The sequence below is a fragment of the Bos grunniens genome, chromosome 14 (assembly GCF_055505025.1).
Source record: "Bos grunniens cultivar Pamir isolate PY7600 chromosome 14, Bosgru_T2T1.0, whole genome shotgun sequence".
NCBI lineage: Eukaryota > Metazoa > Chordata > Mammalia > Artiodactyla > Bovidae > Bos > Bos grunniens.
In genome coordinates this window covers 10,989,201-11,005,143 of record NC_141178.1, presented here as the reverse complement: position 1 = coordinate 11,005,143, position 15,943 = coordinate 10,989,201, and the positions used below count along the sequence as shown (strand labels likewise).

The window sequence follows — 15,943 nt, the reverse complement described above, 5'->3', positions numbered from 1 at the left end:
AAGGCAATGGCACCCCACTCCAGTACTCTTGCCTGGAAAATCCCATGGACGGAGGAGCCTGGTAGGCTGCAGTCCATGGGGTCGCTAAGAGTCAGACACGACTGAGCGACTTCGCTTCACTTCACTTCACTTCACTTTCCCAATTTTAAACCAGTTCATTGTTCCATGTCTGGTTCTAACTTTTGCTTCCTGCTCTGCATATAGGTTTCTTACCAGACAAGTAAGGTAATCTAGAATTCCCATATCTTGAAGAATTTTCCATAGTTTGTTGTGATCCACATAGTCAAAGCCTTTAGCATAGTCAGTGAAGTAGAAGGAGATGTTTTTCTGGAATTCCTTTGCTTTTTCTGTGATGCAGTGTCTTTTTGAATTAGTGTTTATTCTTTTCAGAAAAATACCAGGAAATAGAATTAATAGATTATATAGTAGTTCTGTTTGTAATTTTTTTTAGGAACCTCCATTCTGTTTTCATAGTGGCTATACCAACTTACATTCTCACCAACAGTTCCCTATGTTCCTTTTTCTCTACATTCTTGCCAACCCTTGTTAATTTTTGTCTTTTTGATCATAACCAGTCTGACAAGTGTGAAGTAATATCTCATTTCCCTGATGATTAATGATTTTGAGCATCTTTTAATGTGCCTGTTGGCCATCTATATGTCATTGGAAAAATGTCTATTCAAGTCTTCTGTGCATTTTGTATTTGGGTTTTTTTTGTTTGTTTGTTTGTTTTTTAAAGCTGAGTTTTATGCATCCTTGTTATATTTTGAATATTGACCCTGTATCAGATCTGTCATTTGCAAATATCTTCTCCCATTCAGTGGGCAGCATTTTCATTTTGCCATAGTTTCTTCACCTGTGCAAGAGCTTTCTTATTTAATGTAGTCCTATTTGTTTATTTTTGCTTCTATTTTCCTTGCCTGGCGAGGCAGATCCAAAAGAATATTGCTGGGACTAATGTTAAAGAGCATATTATGTTTTCTTCTAGGAGTTTTATGGTTTCATGGCTTACATTTAAGTCTTTAATCCATTCAGGTTTTTTTTTTTTTTGTATACTATGTGGAAAAGTAGTGCACTGTGAGTCGGTCACGTGTAACCGGCCAGGTTACCCAACACCATTTATTGAAGAGGTTGTCTTTTCCCTATTTCATAGTCTTACTTCCTTCTTTGTAAATTAATTGATCAGGAAAGTGTACGTTTCTTTCTGGACTCAGTTCTATTCTATTGATTTCTGTGTCTTTTTTTTTGGTGCCACTCTCACACTGTTTTGATTACCATAGCTTTGTAGTGTAGTTTGAAGTAAGGGAGGGTGATGGCTCCATCTTTGCTCTTCTTTCTCAATATTGCTTTGACTCTTCAGGGTCTTTTTATGTTTTCATACAAATTTTATAGTTATTTGTTCTAGTTTGGTAAATAACCCTTTGGGATTTGATAGGACTTGCATAAGTCTGTTGATTTACTTGAATGATAGGATCATTTTTACCATACTATTTCAGTCCATGAACACAGTATATTTTTCAATTATTTGTGTGGCTTCAGTTTCTTTCATCAGTGTCATAGTTTTCTGAATACAGGTCTTTTGCAACCTTGGTTAGATTTATTTCTAGGTATTTTATTCTTTTTAATGTAATTATAGATGGGATTATTTTCTTAATTTCTCTGATAGTTCATTGCTAGTGTATAGAAATGCAACAGTTTCTGTATATTAACATTTTGAATTCATTGAGGAGTCCTAACCATGGAGTCATAACAGTTTTGTGGTTATATCTTTAGAATTTTCTATATATTTGTATGTGTATATAAATCATATGGGTTTCCCTGGTAGCTCAGCTGGTAAAGAATCCACCTGCAATGCAAGAGACTCCAGTTCAATTCCTGGTTCGGGAAGATCCTTTGGAGAAGGGATACCCAATCCAGTATTCTTGGGCTTTCTTTGTGTCTCGGATGTAAAGAATCCACCTGTAATGTGGGAGACCTGGGTTTGATCCCTCGGTTGGGAAGATCCACTGGAAGAGGACATGGCAATCCACTCCAGTATTTTTGGCTGGAGAATCCCCATGGTCAGAGGAGCCTGGAGGGCTACAGTCCATGGGCTTGCAAAGAGTCGGACATGACTGAACAACTAAGCGCAGCACAGCATAAATTATATACATATTTTACATATATGTGTATATATATAGTATACACACACATAAATATATTCATGTCATCTCTAAATAGTGAATTTTGTCTCCTCCTTTCCAATTTGGATTTCTCATTTCTTTTTCTTGTTTGATTGCTGTGTCTATGACTTCTAATACTATGAAGCCATCTATGCCTAGATTTTGTTGAGAGTATTTTTTTTTAATATATTACTGATTAAATGTTATTACTGGTAATTTTTCCTCTTCATATTTTCTAATTCTTCCTGATTCAGTCTTGGGAAATTCTACATCTTTAGAAATTGATCCATTTCTTCTAGGTTTTCCATTTTGTTGGCACATAATGGCTTGTGGTGATCTCTTATGAGCCTTTTATTGGCACATAATAGCTTATAGTAATCTCTTATGGGCCAACTGTGGTATCAGGTGTCATGTCTCCTTTTTCATTTTGATTTAATGTTTTGAGCGCGCTCTGTCTTTCTTGATGAGTCTGGCTAAAGAGTCATCCATTTTGTTTGTCTTTTCCAAAAACCAACTAATAGTTTTATTGAACTTTACCTCTCTTCCTCTCTCTCCTTTTTTTGTCTCTGTTTATTTCTGTTCTGGTATTTTTTATTTAGTTCCTTCTATTAACTTTGGATTTTGTTAGTTCTTTATTTTCTATTCTTTTAGGTGTAAGATCAGATTGTTTATTTCATATTTTTTTGTTTCCTGAAAAAAACAGGCTTTTATCACTGTAAATTTCCATCTTAGAACTAACTTTTCTGCATTTCAAAGATTTGGGGTTGTTGTGCTTTAATTTTCACTTGTCTCCAGGTATTTTTTTTACTTCATTTTATTTTTGTCTGTTTCTCGTTGGTTGTTTAACTAGCATATTGTTTAGCTTCCACATGTTTGCATTTTCTGTAGTTTTTTTTTTTTTTTTTCTTCTTGTATTTGATTTCTAGTCTCATAGCATTTTGGTAAGAAAAAACTGCTTGATATATTTTCAGTCTTCTTAAATTTATTAAGGTGTATTTTGTGGCCTAGCATGTGGTCTGTCATGGAGAATGTCCCATGTGCACTTGAATTTGTGTACTGTGATATTTTGAGATGGAATATTTCACGCGTATCTACGAATTCCATTTGCTCTAATATGTCATTTAGGGCCAGTGTTTTTCTCATTAATTTTCTGTCTAGATGATTTGTCCATTGATGTAAGTGTGGTGGTAAAATCCTTTACTACTATTGTATTACTGTAAGTTTCTCCTTTTATATTGGTTAATATTTGCTTTATTTAGTTACTCCCATACTGTATGCATTTATATTTACAATTACTATATCTTCTTGTTGGATTGATCCCATTATCATTATGCATTGACATTCTTTATCTCTTGTTACAGTTTTTGTTGTAAAAAAATTTCATCTGTCAGTGCTATGCCAGCCTTTTTTGTTTCAATTTACATGAGTAGTTTTTTCATTTCTTCACTTTCAGTCTATGTGTGTCTTTAGATATGTAATGAATCTTTTGTAAAAAGCGTATATATGGGTCTTAATTTTTTAATCCTTCAGTGAATGCCTTTTCATTGGAACATTAAGTCCATTTAAGCTTAAAGTAATTATTTGATAGGTATGAACTTATTGTCATTTGATTAACTGTTTTTGGGTTTTTACTGTAGTTCTTTTTTCTTTTTTTGTTCTTTTTCTTCCATTTTGACTTGATGACTATTTTAATGTTGTTTAGATTCTCTTTTTTTGCAGTTTTGTGTGTATATCTATTTTAGGTTTTTGATTTGTGGTTACTGTGTGGTTCATATATAACAACCTATGTATGTATGTATACACATATGTATATGTGTGTGTGTGTGTGTGTGATTATTTTAAGTTTATGATCTATTTACTTTGAAGGCATTCTGACCACCTTATATTTTTATTCCCCCACTGCTACATTTGATGTTTATATTTTTGTGTCTCTTAACTATTTATTGTGGATATAGATGATAATAGTCCTACTAGTTTTATAAGTAGGTGATTTATTACTTTTGCTGTATGTTTACCTTTATCAGTGAGATTTTTTTTCATTTCATAATTTTCATATTTCTAATGTGGCCTTTTCTACTTAGAGGAGTCCCTTCAATATATCTTTTAGACTGAGTTTGGTGGTGTTGAATTCAGCTTCTGCTTGTCTGTAAAACTTTTGGTTTTGCTAAGAAATCTGAATGAAAGCCATGTCAGGTAAAGTATTTTTGGTTGTGAGTTTTTCTCTTTCATTGTTATATATATTATGCCACTACTTCCTCATCTGCAGAGTTTCTGCTAAAAATCAGCTGATATGGGAGTTTCCTCAAACTTAACTTGCTGCTTTTAATAGCCTTAGGAGAGTTCCTTAATATAACTTGTTGCTTTTAACTTACTGCTTTTAATATCCTCTTGTTATCTTTAATTTTTGCCATTTTATTTATAAAGTGTTTTGGAATGAGCCTTTTTGTGTTCATCTTGTTTTGGAATCTCTGTGCTTCCTGGACTTGGATGTCTGCTTCCTTCCCCTGGTTAGGGACATTTTCAGCTATTATTTCTGCTCCTTCCTGTCTTTCTTCTGAGGCTCCTATAATGTAGATGTTAGTTCCCTTGATATTGTCCAAGAGAACTGTTAAACTATCCTAATTTTTTTTTAATTTTTTTTTTTTTCCATTCAGCTTGGTTAATTTCCACTAGTCTATCTTCCAGATGGCTTATCTGTTCCTCTGTATCTAATCTACTATTGATTTCTGCTAGTAAATTTTTTATTGCAGTTATTGTAATTTTTGCTCCATTTGGGTCTTCTTTATATTTTCTAGTACTTTGTTGAAATTCACACTGTGTTCATCCATTCTCCTGAATTTGGTGAGCATCTTTATGATTATTACCTTGAATTCTTTATTGGATAGATTGCTTATCTCACCTTTGTTTGGGTCTTTTTCTGAGATATGACCTGTTCCTTCATTTAAGACATATTTCTCTGTCACATCATTTTGCCCAGTTCTCTGTATTTGTTAGATTGATCAGTTACATGTCTTATTCTTGAAGTGGCCTTATGTAATAGACATCCTGGGTGGCCCAACGGCATCCTCCACTCTGGTCACCAGAACTATATGTTCTAAAAGTGTCCCCTACATGGACTGCATGTGCTGTCTGTTGTGGTGGGGCCAACTACCATGTTTGTGATGGTAGGTGAGGCTGGCCCCAGCCTGGTTGACTGTGAAGTCATGTGTTATGTGTTAGCTGTAGGCCTGCTAGGGATAGAATGAGCTTCCCATGCCATTGGTTATACAGCTTGGGGGAAACAGGACTGCTTCTCACCTGTTGTTGGTTGGGCTAGGTCCTAACATGACTGTTTGCATGGTCCAGGGGGTTACTGGGCTGGTACTTACTGCTAGAGAGAGGAGCCAAGTCTTTGCGTGGCTGTCTACACATTCCAGGGACGTATGGGCCTTTTGCTGTCCCACTACTGGCTTGAGGCAGGATTCCAAAATGAGAGTTGACAATGCTGATGTTACTGCCATAGAATGAGCTCCCAGAAATGGTTGTTGCCAGATTCTCTATCCCCATGGGGAGCCCCAGTTGCTTCCTGCCTCTCTGGGAGGCTCTCTGAGTCAGCAAGTGGATCTGACCACGCTCCTCTCAAGACTGTTGCCTCTGTGCCGGGAGGCAAAGCTTGTGAGGTTTGGGTCATGCCCTTTGAGAGCAGAGAGTCTATTCCTGTAGCTTTCTGGTTTTCCCAAACACAAGACTTCCTGGTTTTCAAAGCCAGGTGTTCTGAGGGTTTGTCTTCCTGGTGCAGGATCCCCAGGCTAGGGAGCTTAGTGTGGGGATCAGACCCCTTAGTCCATGGGGAGGAACACTAAGATTTTGATATTATTTTCATTTGTGGTTTGACAACTTGAGGAAATGGGTTCTGACTATATGGCATCTCTCCCTCTCATATTCATCTCCGTGTTTTCCCTTCTTTACGTATTTAGTTGTAGAAGATTCTTTATGCTAGTCTTAATGTTGTTTTCATGGAGAATTGCTCTGTAAGTAGGTGTAATTTTAGTGTATCTGTTTGGAATGAGATGTGCTCATGGTCTTCCTACTTCATCATCTTGGCCACTTCTGCAAGATATTTTTAATGATGTAATTATAATTAGTAAAAATTGTATTCTCAAATACTTAGAGTTACATTTTGAGTTGCTTATTATTATCAGATAGCAGTTTGGAACCACTTAAATTTGATATTCTTATTTATGTGAGAACAATTGGAACATAAAGCTAGAGATAAGTTCAGTTCCTGGATAGTAAATATTTTTTTGAAAAAAATGAATAAACTGTACATTATTTTATTTTCTTATTGCTTTTTAATGAAAATTTGGCTTAGAAAGTAACATGTACTTAACAAATTATGGTTGAATAAATATAATTATGTTTATAGATCAACTCTACAAATTGCCCTAATGGAAAATAAATTCAAATCAGTCTCTATATTCATATTTAAGTCTAAAATGTAGAGGAAACATCTCTTACTGCTTTACAGATAATCACTATACAATGAATCATTCTTAAAGTGTGATCTGCATAAATAATGTTGCTGTTGATTATAGTGAAAGAGGGTCTTTACTTAAATAAGTTTGGGACACCTCGGTTCAAGTAAATTTCAATAGGCTTTTCTATTACAAGACTTCTCAGAGCCTTTTAATGAAATTGTATCTTGTGTAAAGGGGGGAATAGTATGCAGTGTTTTTTCAAGTATATATTGGCATAGAAACTTAATTTGAATGAACATATAATAGAGTTAGCGAGCCATAAACCACAACTTGGAAAATGCTACTACAGTGATTTTATTTTGCATATACTAAGGAACTGGAGATCATCAATTTAATATTTCCATATACTCTATTTGAATTCCAGTAAGAAAAAGCAATCAGAATATTATTATTGGTGGAATTGAATTTGCCAGGAATGCGAGCACAGCTTCCTCAGTAAAGATCTTGCCTTTGGAAACATCTCACCTCTTGGCAGCTCTCCAGAGTTCAGACTTGGCAGCCTCAAGGACAAAGCACAAGGTGTGTTTATTTGATTTAACATTTGGCAAAAGGTGTTTTGACTTGTGGTTTGTTTTCTTTCACTTTGTTTTTCTTGTTTTTGTTTGTTTTTGGCAATGAACTTGAGTTTGGAATTTGTTCTTTCTTATGGGAGGCAGGATTACGATGGGGAAATGTTTTTACTTGAATTTATTTTGTGATTTTGGATAAATCCAAGAAAACAGAGTGAGGTCTATAAAACCATAAACCTTTATCTGATTAATTTGTTAAATCATTTAGTATTATTGTCTATGAGAATTTGTTGCCAAATTAAAATATTTGATCTCTCTTGATATTTGGTACACTATGATATTTTGGTACTTTACTGTATTTTGATAATTATACATTGGTTAAAAGGTAATGGCACCCCACTCCAGTACGCTTGCCTGGAAAATCCCATGAATGGAGGAGCCTGGTAGGCTGCAGTCTGTGGGGTCGCTGAGTCGGACATGACTGAGCGACTTCACTTTCACTTTTCACTTTCATGCATTGGAGAAGGAAATGGCAACCCACTCCAGTGTTCTTGCCTTGAGAATCCCAGGGATGGGGGATCCTGGTGGGCTGCCGTCTATGGGGTCGCACAGAGTCGGACACAACTGCAGCGACTTAGCAGCAGCAGCAGCAAAATCAATGTACCTGCATATAAGCAATTAAGGTCATAGAACAAATTAAGATCATAAAATATCTATTATTCAACATTATTTTAAATCTTTCTTGATTAATTGATACATTGATGTCTCATAAGTCTCGTGGAGAGAAGAAATTTGTCATAAAATGGAAGAAAATGGGCCCCTATTATTTATGTGACGTTATCCTCTACTGTCTTTTTCCACCCCTCATTCTAGTTAGAACTCTTCATTGGTTCCCCATATATTTATGGTGTAGACTCCAGGGCACAGAGGAAGTAGGACACTTTTTATACTTGAAGGAGACGGGACACTTCTTGCACTGAGATCAAAGTACTGACATGATCAATGTTTGTGTCTGAGCACACGTATGCAGATTTTTGTCTGTTTGGTATATGTGTAAATATGTGTTTTGGTGTGTGTGAGAGAATGAGAGTGAACTGGCAAAGTCAGTTGACCTTACCTAAAGATCTATATTTTTGTGATTTGGGAAACAAACTCATGTGCCCAGACTGAGATGAAGATGTGTTTCAGGAGAAACACAATCTGGAGTTGCTACTGAATCAAACAGGAGATGAGATCAACTTGGGACTGAGAGGTTGCTGGGCAGAGTTCTGTACTTGTAAAAAATCAGGTTAAACATTTTACTGTAAAAATTGCTTTGCAAAGTTCAATTGCTTTTTTTCTTTAAATTGTTCAGAGTTCAGTAATAATTTGAAAATAAACATTTTAAGTGAATTTTATGTATGCCATTTTCATTAAAAGGGCCCATGATATGTAATCTATTCCCTGCTCCCAAATTTTGGTCAAAATAATAAAGACCCAATAGTAGGGGAAATATTTCTAAAATTAGTGAGGTAGTTATCAAGTGCTTTTATAAAATCATTTTTATGATGGACCTTGAAATAAATAGTATGTTATAGTGAAGTTAATTTTCAAAAATAAAATAGAGAAGTGATTTGAATATTATTATATTTTTCTTAAGGGTTTTTTTTGGAAAACATTGGAATGGACTGTAATTTAAAGGATATCCTAAAATTATATTTCTTACTCAGCATTATATTTTAGAGCTAGGGTAATTTTTAACATTTGGAATGCTAAATTTGGTACTGCAAATTCAAGTTTTGATCATTAATGGAACCAGTTTTATCTAATGTTTGATTACCACTGCTCTAGTAAAAAGAACCATACTTACCTACCTAATTCAAGTGTGAATATATAAGAGAAATTGTGACATATAGGCTTAGAAATAACATCAAGGGTTTACAACTGAACTCCTGAGGAAGGAATAACAGAGAAGTAGTGCAAGTGTTGAATGGAGAAGATTCTTTTCTTAGACTGGAGAATAATTTGAGATTTCTGACAAAGATTAAATTGTTAGTTTAAAAAATGGGACCAATGTTCAAGATTTTTGTTGTTGTTCAGAAGCCTTCCATTTTAGAAAGTATTTTAGAATGCTCCTTATATACATAAACTGTAAGTATATAAGTGATAATCTATTCATCCAAAGTTTTCAACACATTAAGAAGAAGACCATATATGTAAGTTGTTGTTTTAAGTTATCCAAAGATATTTTTGCTGAAGCCACTTAGCTGATGATAGAAGATGGTTAGGAGACCAAATGATAGCAGAAAGGGTACTATTTATATGTAATTAAGTTACACATAGATATTATGAGACCATCCTTTTCTTTTTTTCTTTATGTATCTCAGTGACTTTTTACATGAATGTAAGGTCTTCAAGTTCAGATTAGTTTTTTTCTCTTAAAAAGCTTATTTGGACTGTATGGTGACTCCACAGTGAGTAAGTGATTAAGTCAGTATGATGTAATGATGCTAACAACATTTATCCAGCACTTACTATGTGAGGAGCACCATGTTAAGTACTTTAAATGAACTAGCAATTTAATTTAATGCTTACAGCAGCCACATGAGATAGGAATTCTTACTGTACTGATTTGAAAAATGGTAAACGAGCTTAGCTTAGTAAACAATTAAAAAGGGACAGAACCAGAAAGGAAATAAGTTCAAGCAAGGAAGAGTTAACTCATACTTTATCAGACTCATCTCCTTATAAAAGAGAACTTATAGTAATATTTTAAAATTCAAAGCTTTTAAAATCAAATTTATAATAATTAAGCATAAAATGTGGATGTTTTAAGTTAACATAATAGGTCTGGAAAATATCTGTTCAAAAATGTACTGAGTATCCAGTGTTCTAATTTATTTGAGATTTTTTAGTGTACAAACAACTGTACAAACATTCTACTGAAGGGAAGTCAGAAAATAAAAAATAGACTAAATTTAATATGAAAAGAGCTTTTTCACCTTTTAAAAGTAACAATTGAAAGGTCTAAGGTAAAATAACTTTCCTGTTGCAACACTGATCATCTAATTGTTCATATTTTGTCATGCTTGCATCAGATCATGAAGAAATGAAATATTGATTGCTATAATATGGTTATTCATTTTAAATATTATTGACCATGACTTTGAAGAAATCTCTTCTCTCCTCCCTTCTTATACACTGAAGATGCAGCATTCCAAGAAAGCAATTAAATGTCATTTGTAAAATAACTTTATTTTCTATAATTACAGACCTAGGCGGTCTGTGGCTTAAACGGATCGACAGTGAGAAGTCTTAGGACATATTTTTCCTATGAAGGACACATTTAAGTGCATTTTAGCATCAAAATAGCTACAAATGCTCATGATTAAAGACTCAGTCTTCTTTTTGTTTGCAGTATATAGGGGTGTGTTTATGTGTGTATAGAAAAAAAGAGGAAGGGAAAGAATAAACATGAAGATGATAATGAATTATGCCAAGGCTCCCTAGGTGTTTTGTTTTAGTAGCTTTTCAGAATCCTACCACTGTAATTCAGGGAATTGACTAAACATTTACCTTTATCATTAAAAGACAAAATACCATTTTTTTCTGTTCTCTGTTTCCTCTATTTTCTCTCAGGTGGTCTCATATTACTGTAGTGGATTTTCTTTTATGTAGCCGTCTCTACTATACCACTCTGAATGTCTCTGCTCGGTGGATCATCTCGCATCTATTCTTTCTTGTGAATGCTTTAAGGAGTTAAAAAATGGATATGGTTTATGAACTTCGTTATTGAAGACGTAATAATGTGGCACAGTGAAAAATTGAAGTGTTCAATCACAAGGTCATTAACAAAGAACGAAAAATAATTAAGGGCAAAAGATGAAAGGAGGTTTTAAGGTAAATTTGAAATTGAAGCATGAAAACACCACTGTCTTGAGAGAGGCATAGGAGAGATTTTTGCAGAGGATAGAACCTGTATTGAAAGTCTGGTTCTGTAGTAACTAGACTTCTGTACTGAAAGAGATAACGTGTTAGTCTTAGGAACAGGCTATAAAAAAATTTTGGAAAAAGGTAGCAAAAGTGACAAATGTATTATAGTTAAAAAATAAACGGTAAGGGAATATGATTCATCAAGGGGAAATTTGGACCAGAGATTGTGATTATGGTCAATAATGTGAAAAAGTTGAACAATTATTTTTTATTTTGGGCTTTCCTGGTAGCTCAGCTGGTACAGAATCTGCCTGCAATGCAGGAGACCCTGGTTCAACTCCTGGGTTGAACAGTTGAAAAATTATATTTTTTCTTTATTAATTGCTTCATGAAGTTTATTAGTGCACTCAGTTGTTTACTTTCATAAAATTCCATTTTGTAAAATGAACCAAAAGGGCAAGTTTAAACACAGGGGCCCAGAAGAGTTCACAGCCTTTTTATGACATTCATTTCCAAATGCCTATTTGAAAGAGAATGTCCTGGTTTACGATTTTCTTTCTTTTTTTTTTTTTTTTACTTTTAGAAAGAGGCAGATGGTATGAAAACTGGACTCCCTTGTTTAAAGGGAATGTTGATATTTATAACCAAGCTTATCTCCAGCAAGATTTGTTTTTTGCAGCTGTTCCAGGTTGAAAAAAAATATATTAAAGTCCTGGCTTGTTTTTCTTTCCATATTTGGGGTGGGGGGGGAGAATCTTCAGAATGTGAAAAAGTGATGTTTGATTTTAAACATGAATGCAATGTAAACTGTGATTTTTTTGCTTCTATATGTGAATTTTCTGTTTGTATGCTGTGATGATATTACTCTTTTTGTTTCACTGATCTATTTCCTAGATACATCACACTTGGGAAATAATTTACTTATCATTTTCCTATCATCAAAGTATTCTAGGAAATGTAGATTTTCTCTGAGTTAGCCTTTATTATTAAACTATTTTCTGACTTTTCATTTTGATATATTAGTCATTTTCTTTCTTCCCAGAGTGAGTATATTTTTCACTGGGAAATAAATGTTTTCTGTCCTTTTTTATAGTTATATTATTTTTTATAAGGTGTGATATTCTTTGCTTCTATTTTCAGTTGTAAATGCTGCTATGTCTCTGAACATATATATCTTAGCAACTTCCTTTAATAATTTCATTGAAAATTAATTGCACTTTGTACTCTAAAATTAATACATGGAGCTGTCTCATTGGGAACATGACAACACTGGAATGAATATCTAAGTTCAGTTGAGTTCAGTCACTTAGTTGTGTCTGATTCTTTGTGACCCTATGGACTGAAGCATGCCAGGCCTCCCTGTCCATCACCAACTCCAGGAGCTTTTACTCCAGGAGCCGGTGATGCCATCCAACCATCTCATCCTCTGTCAGCCCCTTCTCCTCCTGCCTTCAGTCTTTCCCAGCATCAGGGTCTTTTCATGTGAGTCAGTTCTTCGCATCAGGCGGCCAAAGAATTGGAGCTTCAGCTTCAGCATCAGTCCTTCCAGTGAATATTCAGGACTGATTTCCCTTAGGTTGGACTGGTTGGATTTCCTTGCAGTCCAAGGGACTCTCAAGAGTCTTCTCCAGCACCACAGTTCAAAAGCATCAATTTTTTGGTGCTCAACCTTCTTTATGGTCCAACTCTCATATCCAAACATGACTACTGGAAAAACTGTAGCTTTGACTATATGGACCTGTGTCTGGAAAGTGATACCTCTGCTTTTTTTTTTTTTTCCTTTTTTTTTGCCACTTTATTTTTTAATTGAAGGATAACTGCTTTACAGACTTTTATGGTTTTCTGTCGAACATCAACAAGAATCAGCGATAGGTACACACCCATGTTCGCTCCCTCTTTAACCTCCCTTCCATCTCCCTCCCCATCCCACCCTTCTAGATTGTCACAGAGCCCCTGTTTGAGTTCCCTGAGTCATACAGAAAATTCCACTGGCTATCTATTTTATATATGGTTTGTCATAACTCTTCTTCCTCGTAGCGAGCGTCTTTCAATTCCATTGATGCAGTCATCATCCATAGTGATTTTAGAGCCCATGAAAATAAAAGTCTGTCACTATTTCCACCTTTTTCCATCTGTTTGCCATGAAGTGATGGGACTGGATGCCAGGATCTTAGTTTTTTGAGTGTTGAATTTTAAGCAAGGTTTTTCACTCTCCTTTTTCACCTTCATCAAGGGGCTTTAGTTCCTCTTTGCTTTCTGCCATTAAAATGGTATCATCCACCTATCTGAGGTTGTTGATAGTTCTCCTGGCAATCTTGGTTCCAACTTGTGATTCATCCAGCCCAGCTTTTTGCATGCTGTACTCTGCATAGAAGTTAAATAAGCAGAATGACAGTATACAGACTTGATATTTTCCTTTCCCAATTTTGAACCCATCCATCGTTCCATTCACTCTAGTATGTTAGTTCATTTTACAAATGCCATTTTTCCTTGCATTAGTGTTTGCCTAATGTGGGTTTAGTAAAAATTTAAATGGAATTCTCACAATAAACAAATTGACTTGAAACATTCAGTAAAACTTGCTAGTATTCTATTACTCTGTACTTTTACCATGTAATAAAGCAGGTGAAACAAAAGTCATCACTACTCCTGATTTTGTTGTTATTGCTCATGTTCCCAATGGATACCATATGAGTGAGCACTTAAAGATCATTGACCTGAAGTTGTCTATATTCATTTCTACTTTTTTAACCAGAAGATCCAAAGTGTATGTTTCTCAAATTCTTTGAAAATAATAAAAATAAGAAATATGAAAGGATATTTTTTCAATTAGTACTATAGATATCTGAATAACATTTAGTTCAAATATCAATGGCTAAGGCAGAAATAAAATACATTATTTTATTATATGTTATGGCTGAAGGAGATTTGTGCTTAGTCATATTAGAAGTGACAGTGCATAAAGGAAAGTGATATAAATATATATTTATAAACTATATTAAAATAATTGAATTTTTAATTCAGAAGCATTTATGTATTTCCCAGGTTTGCAGCCTTTCATTTTGAACATCATCATTATTCTATTAGTTCATGGGAAAAATAGCACACTGTTCACAATAATCACCCTCTTTTTTTTTTGAAATATTCTTCTAGAGGACTTGATTCTGAGATAAAATGTTAGCTTGTATGAAGGAGGATTTAATTAACTCTGTTGAAAATTGACCAGCGGGAAAGAGAGAAGACTTGCAAAGTAGTAATGCCAATTTATAGAGAATAAAAATTGATTGTAAAATAGAAACCTTTAAAGGAAATGTTAGTAGAGTATAATGGCAGTTTAATTTCCTGATAAGAATGTAGCTTGGAGAGCATCTAACAAACTTTATACGTTTCTTTTTTTGTCTTTAAAAATAATTAGTGAGAATTCCCTGGTAATGGTTAGGATTCAGTGCTTTCACTGTGGGAACCAGATCCAGTTCCTGGTTGGGGAATTAAGAACTTGCAAGCTGTGTGGTGCTGCCATAAAAACAAAACAAAACAAACAAAGAAACAAAAACAAAACCAAAATAAATAATTACTAATGATAACCAATAGCTATGTTTAACTGATTCAATAAACTAGATACTAGCTAATTCATTTCCAGACATGTATTAGTTTTCTATAATGCATAGCACGTTACCATAAACTTAGTGGCTTACATCACAGTCACTTATTAGCTCACAATTTTGTGGGTCAGGAGTCCAACATGGTCGTAATAGGTTTCCTCCTTGGGATCTTGCAAACCTGAAATCGAATGCCAACCAGACTGTTCAAGGTTTTGTGAAAGAATCTACTTCTAAGTTCTTATAGGTTGTGGGCAGAATTTAATTTCCTGTGGTTGTAGGACTGAAGACCTCCTCCTTTCCTTCTTGGTTGACTGATCTCCTCCATGTCACCTTTATTTCTTGCTACATGGACCCTTCCATCAATGGAGAATTTCTTATTCATAAAATTCCTTTGAATTTCTCTGACTTTTCTTACTTTGACTTCTTGACTGTGATTTAAAATGCTCGTATGATTAAATCAGTACCACCTGGATGATGTCCTTATTTTAAAGTCAGCTGATGTAGAACATTAACTAAATGTGTGAAACCCTTTTGCTGTTAATGTAACATAATCTTAGGAGTTATATTTTGTCATATTTACAGATTCTACCCACACTGTAGATGAGGAAGAGATTTGCAAAGAACAGCATATTGGAGGCAATCTTAGAATTCTACCAATCACGTTTGATATAGTCATTGCCTATCAGTATAATGTATGGGTAATTTTTAATTTACTGGGTGCTCCAGGGTTGCCTCATTATTTTTGTAGTTAATACCAGCTCTTTCTTTCTCTACTTACTTACCATTTTTGTATTTACATCTAACATCCTACTTTCTACAGTAAGTAGAATTATTGCTATTATTATATCTTTTTTCTTATCTGTGTTTAGAACAGATGAGACATAGGAACCCACACATTGAGATTCCTACTTTTAAAAAGTAGCTAATGAATTCCTATGGAGAGTTATTCTTGGTCTCTCTTGGTCATTCAAAACTGTTTTGAGAAAACACAGTTAATTGTAAAAAGCTATATTGTATTTAGGAATTGATAGGGCAGAAATAGAATAATGAATTATATATTTTACCCCAGGCTCCCCAGACAACAGATTCTGAGGCACAGCTTAAACTTGGATGCCATACTAGGGAGATAAGAGTGAGTGAAAAATAGAAGAAAAAAAAACTAGATAAGGAGGAAAAACAAATATAAGGTGGTTACTGAACTGGCCACAGTGTAAGAGAAAATATAGACTTTTATATAGTCA

At 34.4% G+C, this 15,943-nt stretch overlaps 1 protein-coding gene across 14 annotated transcripts in view; it reads left to right on the top strand.

Moving 5' to 3' along the window:
• TRIQK (triple QxxK/R motif containing) overlaps positions 1-15,943 on the top strand; it is a 125,096-nt gene that overhangs the window by 14,349 nt on the left and 94,804 nt on the right. For 12 of the 14 annotated variants that reach the window (XM_086335265.1, XM_086335261.1, XM_086335267.1 and 9 more), the window contains one exon: positions 7,044-7,198. The exons of the other annotated variants lie outside the window; for them this stretch is intronic. The gene's annotated coding sequence lies outside the window, so the exon portion shown is untranslated. The remainder of the gene's footprint in view (positions 1-7,043; positions 7,199-15,943) is intronic. 14 annotated transcript variants of the gene reach the window in all.